General features: G+C 46.1%; 1 protein-coding gene across 2 annotated transcripts in view; it reads right to left on the bottom strand.

Moving 5' to 3' along the window:
- LARGE1 (LARGE xylosyl- and glucuronyltransferase 1) overlaps window positions 1–23,707 on the bottom strand; it is a 479,868-nt gene that overhangs the window by 396,751 nt on the left and 59,410 nt on the right. Inside the window, exon 1 of one of the 2 annotated variants that reach the window (XM_049771992.1) lies at window positions 12,473–12,537. The exons of the other annotated variant lie outside the window; for it this stretch is intronic. The gene's annotated coding sequence lies outside the window, so the exon portion shown is untranslated. Of the gene's footprint in view, window positions 1–12,472; window positions 12,538–23,707 lie in introns of those variants that run through there. 2 annotated transcript variants of the gene reach the window in all.

Below are 23,707 nucleotides of genomic sequence, written 5' to 3'. Positions count from 1 at the left end.
CTGGTGGCGATTTGGATCATGAAGCTGATGGGGCTGATGGTGCCGACTCTTGGTGATTGTGAAGATGGTGGTGATGTTGGGAGTTTTGGCGTTGATGCTGCTGCTGGTGGCGGTGATACTGAAGATGGTGATGATGCAGATATTGTTGGTGATGATGAGAAAGTTCCTGGTCTTGCACGCCAAGCACATCCAATCTCAGCCACACCTCGTGGCCTTTCCACAGTCCAGGCCTGCAGGCACTGGCAATAATGAGGCTAGAGTCTTTTTGGTTTTGGTTTTGGGATCACACTCAGTGGCACTCAGGGGTTACTCCTGGCTCTCTGCTCAAAAATCGGTTCTGGAGAGATGAAGTCATGAAATGTTCCTATACATGGACACATGAAAACTATTATGCTGAGTGAAATAAGTCAGAGTGAGAGACACAGAATAGTCTCACTCATCTATGGGCTTTAAGAAAAATGAAAGACATTTTTGCAATAATTCTCAGAGACAAAGAGAGGAGGACTGGGAGATCCAGCTCACGACAGGAAGCTGAACTACAAAGAGTGATGAGTGCAGTTAGAGAAATAACTACATTGAGAACTATCCTAACAATATGAATGAATGAATGAGGGAAGTAGAAAGCCTGTTTAGAGTACAGGCGGGGGTGGGGTGGGGAGGAGAAAGATCTGGGACATGGGTGGTGGGAATGTTGCACTGGTGGAGGGGGGATGTTCTTTACATGACTGAACCCCAAATACAATCATATTTGTCATCAAGGTGTTTAAATAAAGATATATATAAAAAAGAAAATATCTTAAGTGTGCTATATATGTAACTTGTCAGCTATATTTAGACTTTGTATATGTTATAAAAAAAAAAGAAAAGAAAGAAAAAAAAGAAATTGATCCTGGCCGGCTCAGGGGACCATATTGCATGCTGGGATTTTGAACCACGGTCCTTCCTAGATCAGCTGCATGCAAGACAAATGCCCTACTACTGTGCTATCTCTCCGGCCACCATGAGATTAGAGTTTTAATATCCCTCATACCTACCCTTCCCTCACCTCCCAGGTTTTCCAATCCTGCTGTCTAGATCTAACCCTTTTTTTCTTTCATTGAGCTAATTCCAACAGTTTTCAGGACTCTGCAATCAAACACCTCCCTTAGAAGTGTCTTGTGGGGCCGGGAAGGTGGCGCTAGAGGTAAGGTGTCTGCCTTACAAGTGCTAGCCAAGGAACGGACCGCGGTTCGATCCCCCGGCGTCCCATATGGTCCCCCCAAGCCAGGGGCGATTTCTGAGCATATAGCCAGGAGTAACTCCTGAGCGTCAAACGGGTGTGGCCCAAAAACCAAAAAAAAAAAAAAGAAGTGTCTTGTGAGCAGCCCCCATCTTCCTAAGTATGCATCCCTTAGTGGGGCATTTTCTTTTAGGTCTATACTCTCGAGAAGCCCCCAAAGTTCAGGTGCCGGAGGTATGAATGCACTTAACCTGTGGATGCTCTTGGGAATTGGATACCAAACCCTAATCCTGGTTATACAAGGCACTGGAAGACAAAGGAGCCACTTCTTTTGGGCTGGGGGAGGTTTTAGGCCATACTCAGAGGCACTCAGGAGTTACCCCTGGCTCTGCACTCAGAAAACAGATCACTCCTGGTAGGCTTGGGGGACCATATGAGAAGCAGAAAATAGAACCCCGGTTTAGTCACGGGTAGGCTACGTGCAAGACTGCCCTACTGCTGTGCTATCACTGTGGCCCAGAAGCCCAGAAGCCACTTTTTGACAGATTACAATGAGTACTACCACACAGAGCACCTGCCAAAGACACAGACTAGATCAGCAACAAAAAACAAGACAAAATAATAATAAGCCTCAGCAACTAAACTCGAACTTTGAGCCCTATTCCTGTTTTGTTGTGCAAGAGAATGTTTCCACTCACATCTGATGCCAAGGCTATTTCAGAACATCACCAGAGTCCAGGCAATATATATATTATATATATTTGTTTGCATCTTTGTTTTGGGGGCCACACTCGGCAATGCTCAGGGGTTACTCCTGGCTCTAGTCTCAGGAATCATAGTGCCATATGGGATGCCAAGGACAGAACCTGGGCTGGCTGTGTGCAAGGCAAAAGCCCTACCCACTGTATTATCACTCCGGCTCCCAGGCAATATTTTTGGTTTGTTTTTCTTTGCCCCATGAGAATTCACACAAAGGCAGGCACCCTCTGCCAGGGAAAATTCTCACCAAACTGGATAAAGCAGAATTTCACTTTATAGCTCATGCTTCTGTAAAGCATTATTATTGAATGTTTATAACACTTTTATGCGAGTAGAGTCTCTTCCACAGTGAGATAGGCATTTAAGCAAATCTGTGGCATCTTTTGAGCGTTTTCTTTTCGTTCTCAGTTCTGTACTTTGGGGTCTGGATGGCAGCTGAGTCCGTGGAAACTGGCCAGATCTTCCACCCGGCTGACCCTGGCTGGTTCGGAGCATCAGGACGATTATATATCAGCTAGCACAAAACACGCATCTGGCCAGCCCCCCTCACCAGTGTGGGATGCTTGCAATCATACTAGTTAAAGCACCAGATAGCATTCAAGAAGCAGCCAGTGGGGCCAGAATGATAGCATAGTGGGGAGAGCATTTGCCTTGCATGTGGCCAACAGGGGCTCAATTGGGGCACCCCATAGGGTCCCCCCAACCTACCAGGATTCTTGAGCACAGAGCCAGGAGTAACCCCTGATCACTGCCCAGTGTAATCGAAAACAAACAAACAAACAAACAAAAAAAAAAAAAGAAAAGAAAAAAAATTAAAAGGCAGCCAGAGATTGGAAAATAGACTCCCAGATCGAAGGGCTGAAGAAACTCACAGGGGCAGGTAAGAATGCTGCTGGTAGACCTGGAAACTTTGACAATCCTTTATTCATGCTAAGACATGAGGGTGCAAATAAGTCCCATCTGATGGTTGCAAAAGTCAGTCTAAGTTCAAATGCAGCTTCAGTGCTCACCTGGTCGGAGAGAGCCCCTAGACTGAGGAGCTGCATTGCGTCACCTTGAAAGTAGAGGAAACTGCAAGATCCTCATAGGGGTGGAAGAATGTAGGGTCGTTAAAATCAGCTTTAGGCCAAGCACGTATGCGACATTCAAGTTAGGCTGTTCAGATGAACACGATCACTGTTTCATGGCAAGGCAGATGTGGCTAAGAAAGGCCGGGGCCGGGCGGTGGCGCTAGAGGTAAGGTGCCTGCCTTGCCTGCGCTAGCCTAGGATGGACCGCGGTTCGATCCCCCGGCGTCCCATATGGTCCCCCAAGCCAGGAGCAACTTCTGAGCGCATAGCCAGGAGTAACCCCTGAGCGTCACCGGGTGTGGCCCAAAAACCCAAAAAAAAAAAAAAAAAAGAAAGGCCGTGGGTGGTTTTTGGGTTACACTTGGAGGCACTCGGGGGTTTTTCTTGGCTCTGCACTCAGAAATTATTCCTGGGTGGGGGGAACCATATGGGATGTTGGGGATCAAACCTGGTCGACTGTGTGCAAGGCAAATGTTCTACCCACTGTGCTATAACTCTGGCCTCAAAGAGGCCAGGGTTGGGGCAGACCTGATTTTACTCTGACAGGCCATCTTGGCCCTGGGCCAATCTGTGCAAGGTTCAGAAAGTGGGTCCCGAACATGCAGGTGGGATTCAGGGAAGTTCATCAAGCTGCAAGCACATGTGTGTCTGCATAAGTGTGCATGTGTGTGCATCACACTAGCGCATGAGCATTTGTGGGGAAATATTGCATACTGGCAGTCTTCTAAGCAGTGTTCAGGAGGCCCAGGCGCTGCTCCCAGAGACCCAGAGATACTCAACCAGATGCTTCTATACTTGGGGTCCAATAATGCTGGGTGGGGTCAGCAGTGCTCAGGGACACCAGAGCCAGACCCAGTGGTATATGGGACGTACCATACAGTAAGTACCAGGGCCTGAACATAGATCCCAGGGCATGACTTTCACTCCAGTTTCCAAATTTTGTTTGTTTTGGTGGGATCACACCTGGCAGTGCTCAGGGGTTACTACTGGCTCTGTGCTCAGGAATCACTCCTGAAATGCTCAGAAGACCACGAGGAATGTCGGGGAGCAAACTTAGGACATCTGAGTGCAAGGCAAGTGCCCTACCTGTTGTACCGGCCCCCTAAATTTTTTTAAATAAGCACTTCTAACCTTCAAGAAAAACAAACTCAAATGGAGAGAGAAAGAGAAAGAAGGGAGGGGAGGAAAGAGAGAGAGAAAGAGAGAGAGAGAAGAAAGAGAGAGAGAGAAAGAGAGAGAGAGGAAAGAGAGGGGGGGGGAAGAGAGAAAGAAGCTGCTGGAAGAAGTACTGAACTGGGGGAAGGCCAGTGTCCCAGAGTCACTGTTGGCTCCAAAGAGCCCACCAGTCTGGTTTCTAAGTCCAGGCTGCAGGTATAGGGGTGCAGGGGTGGGATGAAGGTGGGTGGGGGAAATGGTCAGTCTTTCATTACCAGAGTGCAGCTGTGCAAACATCACTATTTCCCACAGAGATTCAGGTGAGAGGACAGATCTGCCACCTTTTATGGGAAAAGTCACAGAGGAAACACGTGAGGTTAGATGGGGCCATATGGTGGCTGCTGTTGTGATCAGTCCACCCCATTGTGGTTATCTGAGGTGACTAGCTATGACTGCGGGGAACCTTATAAATGTGTGGGTGGTCTATGCAAATTTCATGCAAATCTATGTAAATTGCAGGTGACTTTCCTGATCATCCAACAGTATTGAGAAAGAGTGGAAAAAACAAGCATGAAAGCCCATCTAAGCTCATACTCTATGCAAAAATGAGGGGTGAACTGTAGTTAGTTGATTGCTGCATCTTGCTTTTCAATTGCTAGTTCATGGAAAGGCTGAAAGGACTGATCAGGATCTTGCCCCAGAACTGTCTGGAGTCAAGGTCTGATGTGACATCCTGACATCCTACAAGCCTAAACTCTACAACTGATGGCTCCTCTATTTAAGCTTCAATGGCTTACAGAGCCTCAAACAATACTTGCTCATTGGTCCCTAAGGGATGCCTTTGGCATAGATCTCAGCTGCATCCTGATACACCCATCCTGCAGGTGGACAGCAGTCATATTACACATTCTTTTCTAGATAACCCTTCATTCAGTCCATCTTCCTGGGACACATTTTTTATTCCGATTAGGGAAGAAAAAAAGAGAAGGCATGGCACCCTTGAACAAGAGAAAAATCTATTCCCCAGAGAGGAAATAAAGTAAATAAAACACAGGAGAGCTTGAGTTGGATTCTCTGGCTCTACAGAAAGCAAAAACAAAATGAAAACAAAAACATGCCTAGAAAAACTCCAGCCCACGGTTCTACCACAAGACAAGAACCTTCCAGAATATCCCCTTTATCCTTTTGTTGACTGTCTCTAGACCTATTTCAACATCTCCTAAAGAACATTCTCATCATCCTCTCAAAATCTGACCACATGACATCAAGAAAGGGAAAAAAAAAATCTAGGGAAAATAAGAGTTTTTCAAATGTAGCCAGGGATGGCATTGGGTGCAGAGAGAAGGAACAAAACTTGTGTTGCACTAGGCTGACCTGTGTTTGACCCCCAGCACAATACACAGTCCTTGGAGAACTGTCAGGAATGATTGCTAAGCACAGAGAAGCTCTGAGCACCAGTGAATGAGGCCCCCCAAATACAATAAAAACAGAGGAAGTTTTGGAACATTGGGGCACATGGCAGCCTGTGAGAATCCTACCTGGATATCTACAGTAGCTCCCCCTCACCACTTCACCTACTGGAGGTGAATTCCATTTTTAAAATGAATTATAAAATTGGAGCCGGAGTGGTGGCACAAGTGATAAGGCTTTTGGCTTGCACGCGCTGACCTAGGATGGACCACGGTTCAATCCCCCAGCATTCCATGTGGTCCCCCAAGCCAGGTGCTCAGGGGACTCTATGCATCTGGGATCAAACTAGAATCAGTCAAATGCAGGGTAGTTCCTTATCCCCAGAACTATGCCTCTGATGCCATTATGTCTAATCTAAAGGACTAGGCACTTCTATTGAAAGACAAAAACAAAAACAAACTCATTCCCATCTCTTCCCGACAATGAAATCATTAAGAAATGAGCTAGATCAGTAGGAAAAGTATGGCCAAAGTGTCTCTGCATTGCAGAAGAGTCAATACAGACCAACAAAACATGTCTGATGAAGGCGATATGCAAACACACATTCTCCAGGTCCGGATTCTACATGCTTTTGTGCTTAAATATCCATTTAATATGCAAAACAGCTGGCAAGGACCAAATAGGTCTTACCTTAAAAGGAACTAGTTCCTACTGAAAAAAATGCAGAAAATTAATCGAGGGCATATACATTAGAAAGAAATTAAAGGAAGCCAGTTCAGGAAGAAAAAATTAAAAAGGGATCCTAAAAATAAAGAATTCTTTTGAAGCTTGACTTTCGGTATATATGAATTGATTTTACACATATTCATTTGAAATTATTTTTGGAAGCTGACTTTGGGAAAACACTAAGAGTGTTAGAATTGAATAGAATCTCTCTTGTAAGCTTTGATCTGCAAAGCTAAGTGTCTGTTCCCTGATTTTAACAGCAAAATTAAAATTTGGTTGGAAAGGTAGGAGCAGTTTTAATTTGCAAATATCCAGTATTTGAATCTGATTTTACTACTTTGAAAATATTCTTGGGGCTGGAACGATAGTACAGCATGTGGAGGGTGTTTGCCTTGCACATGGCAGACCCAGGTTCAATCCTTGGCATTTTATATGGTCCCCGGAGCACAGCCAGGAGTAATTCCTAAGCTCAGAGCCAGGAGTAACTCCTGAGTATCACCAGGTATAGCTCAAAATCCAAAAATAAATAAATACTTTAATTAAATGTTCTTAGATTTATTTATCATCTGCCTTTAAAATGGACTGTTGCTTGCATTTTTTTTTTGTTTGTTTTTTTTTGGGGGGGGGCCACACCCGGTAACACTCAGGGGTTACTCCTGGCTATGTGCTCAGAAGTTGCTCCTGGCTTGGGGGACCATATGGGACACCGGGGGATCGAACCGTGGTCCGTCCAAGGCTAGCACAGGCAAGACAGGCACCTTACCTCTAGCGCCACCGCCAGGCCCCGCATTTTTGTTTTTTACTCTTATGGATGATTATTTAAAAAAAAAAAAAAAAACGTTTCATAGAGCAACTGGGGGTTTCTCCAGTGGCATAGTCAACAAACTGTTCCACACTGAGACTACAAAGAGGGAGAAGAGATCTATCTATCTTCAGGCAAGGTTTGATCTAGGCTGAAGAAGATCACAGTTCTCACCATCTCTCTGCACTCAGCCATCTTGAATTTATGCTCAGAGGCTAAACTCTGGAAAGACAGCTACCCAGTACAATGTACATTAACGTCATCGAGTCATGTTCAAGGGCAATGAGAAGAACACATGTGCTACTCTCTCAACATACAAACCCGAGCACATTCTACTGCCTTTGACCAAGCTGGGTTCTTGTACAAATCACAGTCAGCAGGAACAACTAGTACCCGGAAGTCAGATGCAATGTCAGCCTGCTTGATGTTCAGAAGAGAACTTATGAACTTGGTTTTTCTGGAGAACCAGAAAAACAAAACAAAAACAAAAACAAGCAGAGTGAAGAGATGCTGAGTTGGAAAATCCAGCAGTGACCATTATAGACCATTCATCACAGACCTATCCAAAGTCACCGCGATCCTAAGAGACCAAATCTAGACTCAGACATGTAGTTGTTGAAACCAAGTGCTGCAAAAAGAAGTGACAAAGAATTTTAAGACACAGGAGCGTGGGGCCAGAGAGGTGGCGCTAGAGGTAAGGTGTCTGCCTTGCAAGTGCTAGTGTAGGACGGACTGCGGTTCGATCCCCCTGCGTCCCATATGGTTCCCCCAAGCCAGGAACGATTTCTGAGCGCATAGCCAGGAGTAACCCCTGAGTATCAAATGGGTGTGGCCCAAAAAACAAAAACAAAAAGACACGGGAGCCAGAGTGATAGTATAGTGGTTAAGATGCTCTCCCCTAAACACTTCCAGGAGAGACCCCTGAGCACAGAATCAGGAGCAAGTCCTGAGCATCCCTGGGTACGACACCAAAAAAAAACAAGCAATTTTTTTTAAAAGAATGGCAAAGTATTTTAAAACTTTGGGGGAATAGGGACCAGAGAGATAGTACAGGGCTTAAGATAATTGTCCTGCATGGGCCTGTCCCCAGTTCAAATCCCTAGTGCCACATATGATTGGTTTCTCTGAGCACATAGCCAGGGGTATTCCCTGACCATTGCGAGTGTGTTTCAAAAAAAGCAAAACAAAACCAAAAATGACTAGGAGTAAGGACAAGAGCGACAGCACAGTGGGAAGGCGTTTGTCTTGCTCTGAGTCAACCCAGGTTCAATCCTCGGCATCCCCCATAGCAGTCGGTCCCCTTAGCAATACGAGGAGTGATTCCCGAGTGCAGACCTAGGAGTAATCCTAGAACATCATGGGGTATGACCCAAAAACCAAAATTAAATAAATAAATAGATAGATAGATACATATATGCCATATATAAATAAATAATATGTATTTACATGGAGTGATTATCACTCATACACTCTCCAACAAGGAATCTCTTGATTATAAATAACATTCTCAACTATTGATCGACTCCTCGCAGAAATTCGAAGGACGCCAAGTCCCTCTGACAAAATATAAATTCTGTGAAATTCAACAAGGTTACCATTATCTCAATCCAACTCCTTTTATGGCTCTAAATGGTGTCTCACCATCTGGAAAGTCAGAACGCTGCACTCAGAAGGAAACAGGAAGAGCTTTTTGACCTATTTTTGTCCCTAGCCTGACAGAAAGCACCAAATCCTGTTTATTAAGCACCCTCCGTGCAGGCTCTCACGGCGGGGCGACGGGCAAGTCTTCCAATGACACCTATTATTCAGTCCCAGATTAGGATCTCAAGCATGAGGGTGGTTTTTAATAAAAAATAAAATTAAAAATAGATTTGCCCAGGCCCTTTTTTTAATGAAACGAGTAGCTTGCCTGGCTTAGAGGGGAAATGACAAATTTCGTGGGATTGTTAACATATTGATCCGAGTGAGGCTTCCTAGGCATGTCTCAGCATTGGGAGGGAGGAGGGGAGCCCCTTCCTCTGCAGGTGAGAGTTTGATCCTGAGTTTCACCCCACATGTGGAGTGTGCTTTTCGAGCCCCTAGATGCCACGAGTGTAGAATTCACCAGCCCATGGAGGATGAGGCTCTCACATCTTGTAATGTGATGATGGGACAACCAGGAAAAGGAGAGTAAATCCACGAATAGATAAATAACTAACATCTATATTTGTAATCAGCCACATGGATATTTTGGGGAAACTACCCTCCTTCACTGTATATCAAAGCAACCAACATTTGTACATTATATTTGGGGGGAGGGAGCCATGCCAGTCGACACTCAGGAATTACTCCTGGCTCTGTGCTCAAACATCACTCCTGACAATACTATATAGTATTGAACCCGGGTCAGTCACTTGCAAGGCTAATGCCCTGCCCACTGTACTATAGCTCCAGCCCCAGCACTTTTTCTTTGTTTGTTTATTTGTTTTGGGGCCACACCCAGCAGCACTCAGGGGTTACTGCTGGCAGGGTCAGGGGATCTTAAGGGATGCTGGGGTTCGAACCTGGGTCAGCTGCATGCAAGGCAAATGCCCTCCCCGCTGTGCTATCCTCTGGTCCCAACATTTTTTTTAATTCATTAATTCGGGGAAGGACAGTTTGGAAACCCAGGGGACTCTGGTGATTCATAGTCCACTGTGCCAGTGGTTCAATGCCAGGCCTGTGGTTATGATGCTGCTCGAACCTTTAGTGTGTCCAGGATACTAGGGACGTTCTGGCAGTGCTAGAGGCTCTGGGGTCCCACCCAGAAGTGCTAGGAACCTCAAGAGTTGCACCTAGGGGCAGGGCAGTGGCACGGTGATAAGTTTGTCTCCCACGAGACTAACCTAGGATGGACCCGGGTTCGGGTTCGATCCCTCCGGCGTCCCATATGGTTCCCCCAATTCAGGAGCAATTTCTGAGTGCATAGCCAGGAGTAACCCCTGAGCGTCACTGGGTGTGGCCCAAAAACAAACAAACAAAAAATTGTGCTCTGGGGCCAGAGTGATAGCACAGCAGTAGGGCGTTTGCCTTGCTTGCGGCTGATCCAGGAAGGACCCACATGGTCCCCCATGTAGAATTAAATAATTAATGATGGTTGCTGGATGGAGGAATTTTTCTCTGCCATCCCAGGCCACATGGCTTCACAATCCCCATTCAGCTGGAGGGTCCCAGGTTTAGGTGAACGGCGGAATCAGACTCATCCAGAGACAGGTATCAGGAAGCATGAACTTTATTCATGCCCTATCCACCACATGTGTGGCCTATATCATAACCTTTTAAGCATTTGCTATTCTTAGCTTGCCCTGCATCTTAACTCCTGTCAGCCATCTTCCCTTTGACCTCCATGCTGGTCAAAGACCAAAAGGATGAGAGCCCTAATCCCCTGGGTCAAAGGCCTTATATAACCTTTCAAGACCACTCCCCGGAATGGGAGGGTCTCAGGTAGGTACACCTAAATCCAGGGTGGAGTTACACCCCAAGCCAGGAGTGATTTCTAAGTGTAGAGCCAGGAGTAACCTCTGAGCACCACCAGGTGTGACTCCAAAACAAAAACAAGAGTTGCACCTACTGGTGATCTGGGAAGCATGTGGTACGCTGAATAGAACCACAGTTGGGCATATGTTAGACATGTTAATATCTCCTGGTGCCAGGACACATGCTCTTTCCTATACAAATGAAGCTCATCGTCTGAAAATGGGTACACACACCAGATATAGGTCACCAGATGCAGCCTGACAGGTGTGTAACCGGGAAAAGGATTCGGTCCAGCAGAATGCAACAGAATGTTCCAAGACAGTGCAAATGTCCCACAACTGGACAATTGTCCTACAATTCAGTATGGCAGACACTAGCTCCATGGGGCTCTGAAGCACCAGACTTTATCTGATGGGAATTAGACTTGGGATCAGAGGGCACTGTAAGAACTTCCTTTGAGCCTCTCTGTCCTCTGTGCTTTTCCACCTGCCCTCTCTCTCTCAACACAAACTACCCACCAGGCCTGCTCTCCAAATAGGGCATCTATGTTTGTGCCTTGGGGTTCCTGCGCATGCTACCCCAATTGCCCCATAATTTCCCTTCCAGCTCCATAGTCAACTTCACACCTTGTAACCAACTGGTTTCCTCCCTTTCAGGAAGCCCATCTAATTTCCTCTTCCTTTTCTCCACTCTCCAGAGGATGTTGAGTCTCCCTCTGTGTCTCTGTTCACACATTTACTTCTGTGGCTGAGCTCAGCTTCCAGTAGAGCCAGCACCCATCTCAGTGGGAGACAGGAGGGGATGGTGCTAAATGCATGAGTGGGTGCTAGGGAGACAGTTTGCTCAGCATCAAATCCCACCTGAAGCACTTACTGCCAGTTCTGTGACCTCAGGCACGTTACAGAGCTCCCCAAATTCAGTACCCCCATATATAAAAGGGGGGTCACTGAAGGTAATCTTCCTGTAAGGATATTGCAAGAATCTTGGGGCTATAGCGATAGTGCAGCGGTAGGGTGTTTGCCTTGCACATGGCTGACCCAGGACGGACTCGATTCCTGGAGTCCCATATGGTCCCCCAAGCCAGGAGCGATTTCTGAGAGCCTAGCCAGGAATAACCCCTGAGCATCACCAGGTGTGGCCAGAAAAAAAAAGGACATTGCAAGAATCAAATAACTGACATTTGGGTAAACATGTGTACAAAAAGGCTGACGAAGAGCAAAGGCGCAACAAAACTCAGCTCTTAAGCAGTGTTTTCCTTCAATTATTAAACTAGATTATTAGCCCATAAATCATTTATTAGAATTGAGTGTGAACGGGTTACGTCCTCTCTGAAACCCAGGGTCAAAGTATACATTAGGTGCTCAATAAAGGTGAAAATACTGAATAATGCCTTTGATGGGGAGATGTCGGTCCTGAGCTCAATTCTAAGTATACTCTCCTTGTTCTAAATGTCTGACTCAAAGACTGAGAGGGGGAGGGAAAAGGGAGAGGGAGAGGGAGAGGTAGAGATGGGGGGAGAGGGGGAGAGAGAGAGAAAGAGAGAGAGAGAAAGAGAGAAACACAAGGTGAGCTCATAGGTAGCTAAAGTTCCTGATTATCAGAAAAGAAGACTTTCCTGGAGGCTTGAGGCTAAAACAAACAAAAAAAAAAAAACCAACAAAACAGAAGGACAACTGGTCAACCACTAACACAGAGACAGACGCATACATGAAAGCAACTCCAATTTCCGGCAACCAAACTCAACCAGAGCCTCAGACTTGCTTCTCTGTGGTCTCTCTTTCCCTAAGTGGGTATCTGGATAAAGAGCAGGGGGATTCTTAAGACAGCTTACAAGACCTCCAAAATAGATTCCTGGGGTGTCCACCTCTGCCTCTGGGCCCTTGAATGATGGGTCCTTCTCTTAAGTCTCCTGTAGCTCCAAGGTTTGGCTGAAGGCAAATGAGGGTGAGCAGGTGAAGCAAGCATTAAAAATGATTAAGTGCTCAATATCCAAGCTCTGCAGCACAGACAGTCCCAGGGAGATTGTTCATTTCCCAAATTCAATGTCTTCCTCCTGCGACATGGCTTTCTGGCACAAGTGCACAAACCAGGAGTTTCGGGAGAGAGCTTGGAGCCCAGAGCCAGTGTGTGTGCTCAACAGGGCTTTCTCCCTGGAGCTTTGCAAGCAGGGGGATGATTGCAAGCCAGCCAGCTTCCCTTGCTTGGCAGCAGGGTAGAGAGGGAGTGACATCAGAACCCCGAAAACAGAACCAACTCCCTGAGGGGGGACCCTGGGAAGGTTTCAAGAAGCATGAGTAGCAGAAAGGCTAAGCAGACTAAGAATCTTCTCACTTGGGTCGGAGCCACAGCATAGCAGACATGGCACTTGTCTTGCACGCTGTCAACCCGGGTTCAATCCCCGGCATCCCATATGGTCTCCTACAGCTGCCAGGAATGATTCCTGAATGCAGAGTCAAGAGTAACCCCTGAGCACTGAAAGGTGTAGCCCCCAAACAAAACAAAACCAAAAAATAACAAAAAGAGGGGCCAGAGAGATAGCATGAGATAAGTCGTCTGCCTTGCAATCAGAAGGATGGCAGTTCGAATTCTGGCATCCCATACGGTCCCCCAAGCCTTCCAGGAGTGATTTCTGAGCATAGAGCCAGGAGTAACCCCTGAGCCTTGCCGGGTGTGATCCAAAAAACAAACAAACAAACAAACAAATAAATAAAATAACGAAAAGAAGTAGCTTCTCAAGTGAAGCCTGGACTTTTGAAACTTGCCAGCTGTGTAACCCTGGTGCCCGTTGCCTGTCTTCTCTGAGCTTCTGTTCCTTAGTGGTGCAATGCCTGTCTCTAAGGAGTGGCAGAGAAAAGATCCAATTACTATCTCGTGGGACATTTTCATTAGGAAAATTGTCTAACACAGCTGGCTGGGAGTAAAAGGGAGAAGTCGAACTCTAAGCTTCTGCAGCCATGAATAAGGCTCTGAGATAATACCAGCACCACCAAACTCCCCCCCCCCCCCCCGCACAAAAAAAAATGTCAAACACATAGAAGACAAAAGCTCACTTCTATGCTGATGACTTAGCACCCACAGTCAAGTTTAGATTGTCTAGTGTGACTTTGGCCCCATCCATCCACTCATCCCTGAGCTTTCCTTGAAGCAAACCCCTCCCTCATTCTCAAAAATATTTCCACCCATTTGTCAAGAAGATAAAGATTTTGATAAATGGAGCCACCATTCCATTACTACGCTAAGGGGGAAAAATTAATTCCTTAATATCATCGGACACCTGCGGTCACGGTGCCATCATTTCCTCTCCTTTCAAAGAAAGATGAAGAACAAGGTCATTTTGTCATAGTTTCTCACTGCCACAATTCCCACGAAAGACAGGCCAGTGGTGGATTGCAACTTTTAAGGGCAATTTCTCTTCCCTTCAGCTTCCTAAGCAGCTCTCAAAATGTTTCACACACATACACAGACCTAGAGCGACAGCTTATTTTTTACCAAGGTTGCACAAAAGCTTACTATTGCCCTGAAATAGGTCATCACCCAACAGGAGATCATTTTATGTATTTATTTCTTAGTTAATATGAACCCAAGGGCCTCGAGGAATAGCAATGGAGCTTCGAACATTTGCGGTGTAAGCATAAGGTTGTAAGTTTAAGTTAAGTTCCCTGTGTCACCCCACAATCCCCCACCCCAATTCTGCAAACAAACAATGCATTTAAAAAGATACGCAGACACCACCTCTGGGAAGTGTGACCCCTGGAGAGCCCATGTGAGTGCTACCATGACGCCCCCCAGCAAGCACCTCAAGATGAATAGACCCCTGATGGCAACTAAGGGGGTGTGACCCTCTTGAGCATTGCAATGTTTGAGCAGTATTGTTTTCTGGGTTTATTCCTGGCTCAGTGCTCAAGGATCTCTCCTGGCAATGCTGGTGAAATCACTTGGGTACCAGAGATACAACTGGAGTTGGTTACGTGCAAAGCAAAACATTTAAACCCCTGTTCTATTTCTTTTTTTTTTTTTTTTTTTTTTTTTTTTTTTTTTTTTTTTTTTTTTTGGTTTTTGGGCCACACCCGGTGACGCTCAGGGGTTACTCCTGGCTATGCGCTCAGAAGTCGCTCCTGGCTTGCGGGACCATATGGGACGCCGGGGGATCGAACTGCGGTCCGTCTCCTAGGCTAGCGCAGGTAAGGCAGGCACCTTACCTCGAGCGCCACCGCCCGGCCCCCCTGTTCTATTTCTACCTCTCTGGACCCAACTCTATCTTCTTTCATTATTCATTCATCAGTTCTCTTCCCCCGGAGAGAATAAGCATAAGCCATCACTTCCCATCAATAATCAATAATCCAAGCATCCAGGAGTAATTCCTGAGTAGTGCAGAGCTAGGAGTAAACATGGAGCATCACTGAGTGCCCCTCACTCCCAAAACTACACTCTTGGATATGACATCAGAGAGAATTTAATTCCCATCTAGGCTAAGAGCGTTAGGTCCATGGAGTGTGATTTCACTCTCTGGGACTCATTTTCCTTCTCTGCAAAGGGATCCAGTGACGCATGTGCTGCTGGAAGTGCAGATGGGTCATGCCAACATATGGCAGGTCAAAAGTGAAAGCAGGTAATTTATCTTCCCCTTCCTCTTCCTCCTTTTCACCGCCCTTTGAAATTCATCATTATCCTTGATTCTGCCACAGATATTCTTCCCTCCTTTAATTAACCTTTATGATCTGTTTGTTTGGGCCCACACTCAATAGTGCTTGGGAGTCCCTCCTGGCTCTGCACTCAGGAATCAGTCCTGGAAGTGCTTAGGGGACCATGTAGGATGGCAGGGATCAAACTCAGTTCTGCTGCATTCAAGGCAAGCACCCTTCTAGCTGTGCTAGCTTCAGCTAGCAGCCCTCTTCCCACTCTTAAGAATAAGCTCACTAACACATTTCTTCCATTTCATTCTGTGAACAATTAAGACTAATTCAAAGTGGCAGGGAGACTATGCAAAGGGCTCTTGGGCCTCTGGTTAGACAGAGGGAGTAGTTTTCTTAGCCACCCCCATTTTTGCCCCCGCCCCCACCTCTCAAGAATAGCTCCCACCCCAAGGCCACATTCCCACCCCCAGAACCTTCATTCAACTTAAAGGGTTTTTCACAAACCCACAGCCCTATCAAGTCTCTCGCTGCCGAACAGTGATGACAGGTTCCTATGGCAACCTTAAGTTCTAAAGTTTGAGTCTCGGCATAAAGCGGGGATTGCTTAGCACCTGTCTTAGGTTTTGCAAACTGCCTGGGAAGGATCCGAGTCTGATTTTTTTTTCTTTTCCATGGCAGGTAGAGACATGCTCACAGCAAGTTACCATGGACAAAGGGCTTTGGGGAAGAAGAGGAGAGATGGTGGGCCCTTTTTCACAAATGAGAACCCCAACTCTTTGGGTTAGCCAAGGGCTCATGGGGAATGAAACCAGAATGAACGTCTCTGACTCCCAAGGCAAGGCAGGATTATTCTCAGGAGGTACAGAACTGTAGCCCCAAAGGAACAGCACAGAGATGACAACATTGACCTCGTATGCACCTGACCCTGATTTGATCCTGACACATATATCATCGTGAAGGTAACCTAGGTGAGGGTTCCTGGCACTACAGAATCCAAACAGTGACATGTCCTTGACCTCTATTGAGCTTCTAGCATAACTGGAAAAAGAGCTGGGAGGGACTCCCTGAGCACGCTCGGGCTGCTCCCCTCCAAAAGAATGTTTTACAAAGTAAGAACTTCAGGGGCTAGAGAGACATCACAGTGGATAAGCCTCTTGCCATGCTGGCGATCAACCTGGGTTTGATTCTTGGAATCCCGTATGGTTTCCTGAGCACCAATAGGAATCAATCCTAAGTGCAGAGCCAGGAGTAACCCCTGAGCACTGCCAGAGGGACCTAAATACAAAATAATAATAATAATAATAATAATAATAATAATAACAATAATAATAATAATGAGGAGGAGGAAGAGACGAAGAGGAGAAGGAGAAAATGGAGGTGGAAGAGGACGATGACAACAATGAGGGCAAAGAGGAGGAGAAGGAGAAGGAAAAGGGGGGAAAGGAGAAGGAGGAGGAGAAAAAGAAGAGGAGGAGGAGGAGGAGGAGGAGGAGGAGGAGGAGGAGGAGGAGGAGGAGGAGGAACAGCAGCAGCAGCAGCAGCAGCAGCAGCAGCTTTTAGCCTCTGTGTCACACCCAGAGATCTGACACCATAAATCTTCGGCCACACCTAGCACTGCTGTTCTGTGCAAGCATCTATCTCCAGGCTGGGAATATGAGTCTGAGCTCAGAGATCTCACAAGTGAAGCTGAATCTTCTGACAACTAGAGTCCAAGGCCAAACTCCCAGCTCTGAGGCTGCTCAGCTATGCGACCTTAGGAAAATGACTCGGCTTCACTGTGCCTTTATTTCCATTGTACTTCATGGAGTAAAAGCACCTTCCTCCATGGGGAATTGTGCAGATGAATGAGAACTTGACCCAGAGATAATCCTAGGCCAGAGAGATATAACATAAGTCAGGTGCCTGTGGTTGATGCGATGCCTAGCACCAGCACCACATATGGTCACAAAGCCAGGAATAACCCTTGAGCACTCCTGAGCACTGTAGAGGATGGCCCACTCACTCCTTCTCAAAAATTTCTTTTTTTCTTATAAATAAAATAAATAAAGATATAGGGTATTCTTGGAAATGTGAAAGTAAGTAGTTTAACCACTAGGGTAATTCATTGATATGTTTATGAATCCACTTCAGCACAGCTTGGCTGCTAATATAACTAAAGTTTGGGGTTTAGTACCTAACTCATAGCCAATGATCAAATAAATCGGAATTGCAGGGAGAATTCCCAAAAGTTGTTTTCTCTTTATACCTTTGTAATAGCGCAAACAAGTAGAACCCCAGCCAGTGCTTGGGAATTGCAGAAACTGGAGATGGTATGGAAAGTTACTGAGCCATCTGGTCAATCTTTCTAGTCTGTTCAATATCTTTGGGCCAGTAACAATCACCCACATGCAGGTGATGTGAAGCCCTCCCTTACTGAGGTCTAGAGTCATCTCGATCCCCCAAAGAGCCCCAGGAGCACCAATGTAGTTCCAGTGAGGTTCTAAAAGCCGCTCTGGTGTGTTTCAGGAGCAGAGGGGAAGTGATGCAAAGGTGAATTTTATGCTGGATGCTTAGTCACTCTGATATCTGAGGACAGAGAAAAGCGGCAGGGCTGTCGCTGTCATCAGTAAAGAAAGAGCTGGAGGGCTGGAGCGATAACACAGCGGGCAGGGCACTGACCCAGGTTTGATCCCCTGCACCCCATATAGTCCCCAGAGCCTGCTAGGAGCGATTTCTGAGCACAGAGCCTGAGAGCTGCTAGGTGTGGCCCCAAAACAAAAGCAAAAGAGAAACTTCTAGGAAAGGGCATGCCTGGTCCTTTCTACAGGTGACAGTATTCCTGCTTTGACTTGTTCTCAGTCCATTTGTTGCTGGGTTCTACACCCAACAGTATTGGGCCATTACTCCAGTTCAGTGCACAAGCAATCTTGAAGTGTTGGGATCAAACTCAAGGCCTAGTCCTTTGAATCACCTTCCTGGCTTTCTCAGTTCTGTCTTGACCACTGTTGTATAATCTCCTTTTTGCCCATTCCCTTCTCTGTCAGAGTTCCTGTTAACACAAAGTACGGTGTGACATTCTTCCTGTCCCACAAAAACAAGCCAGGAAATCTCACTTTCCCAGCCAGGCCAGTCCCCACTTACTAACATTCAGAGTTGACTAGTACTTGTGTTGTTGTTGTTGTTTTTTAATCATTTGCTCAACTCTGCACAATATCCGTGTGAGTCAAGCAATTTCCAGGAACCTGAGATACTGAATAACTAGAGCTCCACCCCAAATGAGGTCACATTCCAACAGAGGCAAGAGATAATTAAAAATAAGAATTAAAAATAAGCATGACAAGAGCCAGAGCAAAAGCACAGTGGGAAGGGCATTCGCCTTGCACATGACCAACCCAAGTTCCATACCCAGCATCCCATATGGTCCTTAGAGCCTGCCAGGAGTAATTTCTGAGTGTAGAGTCATGAGCAACCACTAAGTGCCTATGGGGTTGGCACATTTATTTGAAGGCATCCACCCCCCAAATAAATAAGCATTGTGATTTTTAAGTCTACCACAAGCTAGAAAGTAATCTGTAATAGGGAAAGAAAAACTGAGGAAGTGGGATAGGATCTCCTCCCTAGAAGACCTACACAGAGGCCAAGGGTCGTGGAGGAGTGAGGAGAAGATAATCCTGTGACAGAGCATGTGTCCAGCCCAGGGAGGAGAAGGGTGACAGGGGTGACTAGGGTAGTGGGAGGAAACTGTCTAGCTGGTCTCTGGCCTCTTAATTCTCTGTGGCAAATTGCCATCCTGAAAACAAACTGCATTGAAGGACTTCCTGATGCTGGAAGGATCTAGAAAATAAACTCCAGATAGATGGTTTAACGTGTAAGCTTGGGAACTTTCTAGAAAGAAGCCCTGTTATCCACACCCCCATCCCATGCAGCTTGACAGCACACAGTTTATGCATTTATACTCAAAACATGCCATCCCCTACTTTCAAGAGGCCACTCTGACCCTGATTTCAGAGCACTGAGCTTTATCCATTTTTCCCAAATGCCTAAAAGTGGAGTACACATTCCACTCCCCAAAGAATGCCCCTCCTTCCCATGGCAGAAAGTGAGAAACATTTCTGAGCTGGACAGGAGACAGTGGAAGAAGAATATACAGAATATATAGGCTAAATGTCTACTCTTATGACTCCGTTTTTTGCCTCCACACAGATTACCAGCCTTGAAAGTCCAGAAACTACTTTCCTTTTCCTGGTCACTTCTCTATGGATATTTGGCCTTTGTCAGAAGAGACGAGACGAGGAGAGGAGAGAAGAGGGGAGGGGAGGGGAGGGGAGGGGAGGAGAGGAGAGGAGAGGAGAGGAGAGGAGAGGAGAGGAGAGGAGAGGAGAGGAGAGGAGAGGAGAGGAGAGGAGAGGAGAGGAGAGGAGAGGAGAGGAGGGGAGGAGAAGGAGGAGGAGAGGAAAGGAGAGGAGGGGAGGAGAAGGAGGAGGAGAGGAAAGGAGAGGAGAGGAGAAGAGAGGAGGAGGAGAGGAGGAGGAGAGGAGAGGAGGAGGAGAGGAGAGGAGGAGAGGAGGAGAGAGGAGAGGAGGAGGAGGAGAGGAGAGGAGAGATGAGAAGAGGAGAGGAGAGATGAGAAGAGGAGAGACGAGATGAGACGAGAAGAGAAGAGAAGAGAAGAGAAGAGAAGAGAAGAGAAGAGAAGAGAAGAGAAGAGAAGAGAAGAGAAGAGAAGAGAAGAGAAGAGAAGAGAAGAGAAGAGAAGAGAAGAGAAGAGAGAAGACCATTCCAACTGACTCTCTGAGGCTTTCTCTTCTTTCTCCTATACCATGCCTAAGGAGAATCACATTAGCAAGCTGGAAGGCCTTAATAAGTACCTTCAACAAATGCCCCCAAGGTAGCAAGAATACTGCTTTGAAATATATACTCCGTTTGAGGGAGCCTAGAGCCAGAATCATGTCCAAAAGGAAGAAAGAAAGAAGTCTTTTTCATCCTTTGTATCATTAAAACCTGCCTTGATGGGTACTAAACAATCACTGGATGAGTGGATGGATAAGTGAGTGGGTGGATGGATAGATGGATGGAAGAAAGAATGAACAATGGACAGACAGGTGGATATATGAATGAATGGATAACTGGATGGATGGGTAACTGAAGAAATGGATGGATGGATAGACATATGGATAGATGAATAGAAGAATGAATAACTGAATAAATGGGAAGGAAGGAAGGAAGGAAGGAAGAAAAGAAGGAAGGAAAGGGAGGGAAGGAAGGAAAGAAGGAAGAAAGAAAGGAAGGAGAGAGGGAGGAAAGGAAGGAAGGAGGAAGGAAAGGGAAGAAAGAGAGGGGAGGGAGGGAGGAAGGGAGGGAGGGAAGGAGGGAAGGAGGGAAGGAGGGAAGAGGGAGGGATGGTTCAGCTGAGTTTAACAGGGAGATGGACAAGCAGCTGCCTACATGTCCAGACTGTCCTCATCTGATGTTCCTTTAAGATGTGCAACAAAGAGAGATCATTGTCCCTGGGAATTAAGTGGTCCCCAAGAAACACTAGAATTGACTCTGAAATCCATGTGCATCAAAATATAGAGCAGTATGAACATCACATTGAAACTTGAAACTTAAAGTCAGAGTTTTTCATGGCTACATTTAAATAGAATGACTACAATTATTTATGTGTTTTAAAGAAATGCAGAGTGTTGTGGGGGATTGGGGGGACCTTGCCCTTGGCACAGAAGACAAGTAAGGGTCAGGAAACTCAGTTAAATATAAAACCATTTGGAAAACAGGAGTGACTATTAATTACTTAAGTCGATGCTGGCAAAACAGCCCAGAAAACATCTTGTCCTCGGAGACCCAGTTTCTGCTTTTCAATGTGAAGGCCCCTTTTTATAGCTTGAGGGTTGACTTTTCACCCTCAAGTCACATCAGCCCTTATGCTCCTGATTTAAAACACACACACACACACACACACACACACACACACACACACACACACACACACACACACACACAATAAACCCTTTTTTAAAAAAGCACTGAAAATCCACAAAGTAAATTCCCTAGAGTTCTAATCAAGCTCCTTTACTCACTTGAAGGGTAACCGTCACAGAAAAGAGGCCACTTGATAAATTCCAGGGAAGTAAAAATAAAACATAATGGAAAAGAGTCTAATCACCAAGGCTAATTATAACAGAAGAGTAAATCACTTTTTCTCCTCTAAATGTCTCTCTATTTTAAAAATATTAAAAAAAAAAAGGCTAGTTCCACAAAGATGCCCTTTGTTAGTGTTCTGAATAAGTACAGAAGGAACTAGGGGAGAATCATTCTGGCTTAGACATAGAAAACCAAAGAGGTGGGTTTTGGAACTAGTCACTCACGCATTTACTGGACATGTTGAAATGCAGATGATGTTCTAACTGGTACTAGGAGGCTGGGGGCTGTGCTATGGGGTGCCATGAACCAGAGGGTGTCCCATTTAGGTAAGCTCAGGACCTGGAAAGCAGATATCTATTAGTGATTGGTAACTGTCCAGAAGCAGAGCTAGGGGACACTTTGGGTATTCAACATATAGGGGTGCTTCCTATCCCCAGAGAGAGGCAAGATTTTGGAAGGAGGGTGACTTCTAAGCTTGAAGGATGGATGGAAAAGAGGCAGGACCATGGGCAAGGAGTGGACCCCGAAGATGTCACTGAGACCTAGTCAGCAGGCAGGCAAGATTTCTATGTTCCGAATCTTCTGGTCCCCTTTCCACAATGCAGGAGTGAAATTTCAGCCTGGAGGTCATTAGTCACAATTTCAGGGGTGGGATTGGAGTGGAGGGAGAGAGAGAGAGGGAGAGAGAGAGGGAGACAGTGGGGGGCTTGAGTTTTTGGGAACAGCCCCCGAGGAAATTTCCAAGAGCCCATGTTGTAAGCCATGAGCTCATTTTTTCCAACTGTGGCAAATGAGGCTTGGAGAGGAGTCTTAAGTTAGTCATTCTGTGACTGTGGGTTGAGCACTGATTGAGGACACCCAAGTGAACAGAATGTTGTTTTCAGTGAATGCTAATGGTTCTGATGGTCACACCATCATTTACACAGCATTCACCCTCATTCCCACCATCAAAGAAAAATAGTCTGAGGCTTAAGAAGCAAGGAGAGTGCAGGTGATGATGGAGGAGTCAAGATCTGCCCTTAGCTTGCTGAGAAGGACTTTCCACTCTAGGATGGGCTTATTCAGTGCCTCCTGTGGACTGAGGAGAATGCAATGACACAATGGCCACTGTTTTGAGAAGAGTTAGAGATGGCAAGAGTGGAACAGAGCCCAAGTCAAATTTCCACTGAAGTTTCCAGAATATTCCATGGGCAGAACCAGAGTAAGTGCCTTGAATGGAAGTGGACATCATTTTCAGAAGGTTGTCCTTCTCAGGAAATGTTCATACTAACAGCTGCATGCTCCTTCCCAGTAAGGGAATCTGGCCAGATGTTACCAGCTGTGTCGAGCATCATTCTAAGGAGATTCATCCCTCAGGGCCTCAGTGAGACAAAGGCAAGAAGCTCCAGTAAAGACTCCCCTAGGCCTGAACAGGAGCGAACACCAGACAAACAACAAAGAGAACAGGACACAGAGGGAAAACAAGACACCGGAACTGGGGACTCAAAACTATTTCCGGTCCCACTTCCGGTCCCTACTAGGAAGCCAAAGTGCCTCCATTGGAGGGAGGAAACCAAGGAGCCCATAATGGGGAAGAGACTTGCTGAGCCCAAGGAACCTCCCACTTGTCCAGCTGTGACAGCCTAGCTCACTCTGATGAAAATGGTGATGGAAGTCAATAAAAATTCACCTTATGAATTCAATACAATAATTCTGGTTTGTTGGATTTTTTAGGGACTACACCCAGCTGTGCTTGGGACTTAGTCCTGGTTCTGAGGCCCATGAATTATTCCTGGCAGGCTCAGGGGGGCCATATGGAGTGCTGGCAATTAAGCCCAAGTCAGCCAATAAGGCAAGTGGTCTACCCACCATACTATTACTCTGGCCCCCAATGAATATAACAGTCCTGGCCCAGGACTTATGCTTTACAAATGGTGGCTGCAACTGAATGTATTTCTAGAGCTAGATTCTAGACTTAAAAAAATAAAATATATAGGAGAGCCAAGATGATAGATAGCACAGCAGGGAGGGAACTTGCCTTGCATATGGCCAACCTGGGTTTGATCCCTGGCATCCCATATGGTCCCCTGAGCCTGCTAGGAGTGAGCTTAAGAGTAGAGCCAAGAGGAATTACTGAGTATAGCCGGGTGTGACCCAAAAAAACAACAAAGAAAGAAAAAGAAAATAGACCAAGTTCCTTTAAGGTGAACGGTGAGGTGCACCTGCCCATCACCATCCTTTTTCTCCCCCCAGTGTTTGTTTTGCCGAGAGCAAGCCGAGAGCTTAATAGAGCTTTTGCAGGGGAGGTGGGTGAGGCAGACAGAGCCCAAGGCACCCT

This window comes from Suncus etruscus, chromosome 4 (assembly GCF_024139225.1).
Source record: "Suncus etruscus isolate mSunEtr1 chromosome 4, mSunEtr1.pri.cur, whole genome shotgun sequence".
Taxonomy (NCBI): Eukaryota; Metazoa; Chordata; class Mammalia; order Eulipotyphla; family Soricidae; genus Suncus; species Suncus etruscus.
The sequence above is the reverse complement of the archived record's forward strand: the minus strand, read 5'-3'. Positions and strand labels throughout refer to the sequence as shown.